The sequence below is a fragment of the Protobothrops mucrosquamatus genome, unplaced genomic scaffold (assembly GCF_001527695.2).
Source record: "Protobothrops mucrosquamatus isolate PMUCROS unplaced genomic scaffold, P.Mucros_1.0 scaffold710, whole genome shotgun sequence".
NCBI lineage: Eukaryota > Metazoa > Chordata > Lepidosauria > Squamata > Viperidae > Protobothrops > Protobothrops mucrosquamatus.
Genome location: NW_015386991.1, coordinates 603499 through 607583, shown reverse-complemented (window position 1 = coordinate 607583; position 4085 = coordinate 603499).

Sequence of the window (4085 nt, the reverse complement as noted above, 5' to 3'; positions counted from 1 at the left end):
GTTAGTTCGGGTATTACGTTTCCCAAACCGCAGTACTGAGTACAGCCTGTGAATAGGATGAGCAAGCAGCTTTATACAGCTTTGTTATATGGATTACTGGGAATACTTTTGTGAAGAGCTTTCACACTTACAAGTCTGAAACACTAGATAAATATGAAATATGCCTTATTATGTTACACTGCTTATTTTGGATGAGAGAGTTGAGATAATATCCATTTTCTCTTCTGCAAATGATTACCATAACCCAAACGATGATAACTTATATTAATGGAGTACTAAAACTAAGCTGCCTAATCATTTTAATAAGTCTTTCTAATTCTTTTGTCCTTTTTTTGGCTGAAGCACAGAATCTGCTTCTGGATATTGTCTTCTGACAGAGCTACAAATGTTTGAGTGTTTCCATAGCTGCAGTTTGGGATCTAGTACCCTGAAAGCAGCATCAGAGTTTAATGTGCTGTATGAATTGTTCACATAAACAGAATGGACCACTGAATTCCCATAACAGAATGAACCTCATCAATTCACCTAATGGTTAAGCTAGGATAAACTTTTTCAGTAGCTTACACAGTAGTTATTATTCACAAGTCACAAAATGGGATAGTACTATAGTATGATGGTTGAACATTTGGTGTGGAAGGTTTAGCTTCAATTTCCAGAGTTAAGTAAGGCAAGGAAATTTGTAAGCATTCTTCCAGTCAGATCTGATTATATTAAAATAAAATATGATGTTGACATCACTGGATAAAGGGTGGCTTTCCATACCATAATACTACACTGGATCACAGCTCGTATCAAAAATCACGTGTCTTTCTTTTGTCTTGAATGATATGAAAGAGCCTAGGTCTGTGGACCAAATGACTGAATTGTTTAATTTGGTTGTGCCTGTGGGATCTGTGAAAGTTATATTTTCATGTTTCAAGGATTAAACACCTTTGATCTTAGGGGATTCATATAGTTTGGTATAAGTAACCGGGAATATCATTTGGAACTCTTCAGGAAACACGATGATGTGAGGATGATGTTATTTGGATACAATCCAATCTGGTGTCACATTTGGTTTGAGGATAAAAAACAGGTTTGGTTGCATTGGTGGATAAAATGTCGAACAAGGGAAACAGAAGTCTATCAGTTCTCTTAGATTTTCAGAGGAATTTTTGATGTCATCACCTTCTTTCTGAATCGACTGTCCAGCTTGGATGTTATTACAATTTCATTCTTTTCTAGAGAATTGATCTCACAAGTGGTGCTTAGGGATTAAAAGTCTAGTCGGGCTAATAGATTAATGGATGTCACAAAGTTATCTCCTATGGTTTTTAATACCTACATGGAACCACTAGATAAATCATCTGTAGATTTACTTTCACGTACTGATTACTTCCAGGTCTAACTTCTACCTCCGTGGGCTTATCAAGGGAGGCTATGGGACTTTTGAACTGGTGATCTGAAGCAGGATGAGGCTGGGTAAAGGAAAGCATGCTCAGATTCAATCTGTGCAACAAATAGGTACCATGAGCAGGGAAATCAACCACTTTGCATGAATTAGTTGTGTTTTGCTTAAAATACCATGTATAATAGCCCTCGACATACGACCACAAATGAGCCCAAAATTTCTGTTGCTAACTGAGATGTTAAGTGAGTTTTGCCCCATTTTATGACCTTTCTTGCCACAGTTGTTAAGTGAATCACTGCAGTTATTAAGTTAGTAACGTGGTTGTAAAGTAAATCTGGTTTCCCCATTGACTTTGCTCATCAGAAGGTTGCAAAAGGTGTTCATATGTCTCAGGGATACTGCAACCGTCATAAATATGAGTTAAATTGCCAACTCCTTGAACTTAAATCACATGACTGTGGGATGCTGCAACTATTGTAAGTATGAAAAGTGGTCATAAGTCACCTTTTTTCAGTGCCATTGTAACTTTGAATGGTCACTAGATGAATGGTTGTAAGCCGAGGACTACTTGTATGCAGTCAGGGAATTCACCTCAACTTGGTCCAAAATGGAATATCCAAGTAGCACTAGTGTGCTTCCTTAGTTGCTTGGACTGTTACTCCCAACTACGTTATCATCAGGCGTTTTAGCTCTTTTGTAGCTTAGCATTTGTGTAGTCCAGGGGTAGGCAACCTTGGCTCTTTTATGACTCGTGGACTTCAATTCCCAGAATTCCTGAGCCAGGAATTGTCAATTCCATAGTAATATATGGGAAGGCAGAATACTTGGCAGGACTTTTCAACTAATCCATTCTGCATAGATACAATGCATTTTTCTGGTGCATATCTGTGGAGACTATTCGTATATTTGTTCTATAGCAGAATATAGTCTCTCCAATTATCTAGAGCAGGGGTAGGCAACCTTGGCTCTTTTATGAGTTGTGGACTTCAACTCCCAGAATTCCTGAGCCAGCCATGCTGAGGGCAAAGGGAGAGGTTTCCAAGCTGAGCCATGCTGGCTCAGGAATTCTGGGAGTTGAAGTCCATGAGTCATAAAAGAGCCAAGGTTGCCTACCCCTGGTGTAGAGCTAACCCATTTAGTTTATTTATGGCTCACTGTATTGTGTGAACCTCAAATATTGGTCACTTCAATAATCAGATTAAACTATTGCATATATGAAGCCATAGAGAGTGTTGGGCTGTCAGATATTTCAGACCAACTGCACTGGTTGCCAGTGCATTTCCAGATCAAAATGAAAGTAATGGGATTGGACTTTAAAAGCTTTAAATATTTGGAATCTAGGTCAGTTGAAGGAGTACCTTCACTCATTCTAACTTTCCAACACTCTGAAGTCAGTGTATGTATGTATTTTTTTTGTAAAAAAAAAAAAAAGGTGCCGGAACTCACACATGTCATACAACCCGCCTTGCCTACCCTACAAGGTTCCATCCAAAAAAGGTGCTGGAACTCCATTCGGGGCATTCTATGACAAAAAAAGCCCTGTATATATGTGCCTGGCTGTAGGAGTAGTTTCATGAGCCAGTATGAAAGATAGAGGGATACCTATAGCAACTATTGTTTGTAGACTCTGACCTGATTCCTACTAACTCCATTGCTAGACAGTTTGAAGTGGGGCCCAGAGACATATTTATTTACCTTAGCCTGTCTTGGAAGAAGGCAATGGCAGGTCATCTCTTTGTTGTTGTTAATAAAATGTATCACCCCTAATATTATCTTTATAATAGAATTGGCAGTAACTGTCTGCTTTTGGCTAATCTTGATTAAACTAAGCTAGGTTGGATCTGGTTAATATTTCCGTGGGACACCACCAGGAAAGGCTAGGGTTATAAATTAGACTGGGAAGCTGAAAAAACACCCCAGAAGAAGGCATGGTAAATCATGTAAGAGTTTGCCTTCAAACATGCCATATAAATCTTTTCAATAAATAATTTAATAGTAAAACATGAGCTATTGGGCTGGAGCCAGAGTATTCTATGAATGAAAAAGTCCCTCCTGTTCATAGATGTCACCAAGAACCAGTGAGTACATCTAACTAGAAGAAGCAGGGATCTTCACCAGTTGTCTTTGTAGTCCATTGTATCATCTTGGGAAGGAGATTTGGTGGCTCCTTGAAAGAATTCGAAACAAGACAGGAAAATATAAGAATCCTTATCCAATCCCTTCCAAGCCAAACAAAAAATCTCCTAATCTTGATCTAACTTATTAGTTACCAAGCCGGTGTAGATAATATGAAACTAAATATTAATTTACTATATTTATATGGCTGCCCAACTCAACAAGGGGGCTCTGAATGACTTACAAAAGAAAAAAAACCTAACAAAAATGCAAAACCACAATACATTACACCAGCTAACAATGAAGAATGAAGAAATCCTCAGTTTATATGTTAACCTTGCTATGTTTAGCCCTAGATAAAACACACTATGTCAACTGCCTGTATCTAAAATATGGGGGTGGTTAATATGGTCTAAGGGAACAACTCCTGAGATAGTAGATTTTAAACTGATTTAAATGCAATGGTGGGATTCAAATATGTGAACAACCGGTTCTCTGTGTGGACGCCACTTCCGGAAGTCCATTCTAGGCCTGGGCAACAAAAAATTAGCTACCGGTTCTGCCGAACTGGTGCGAACTG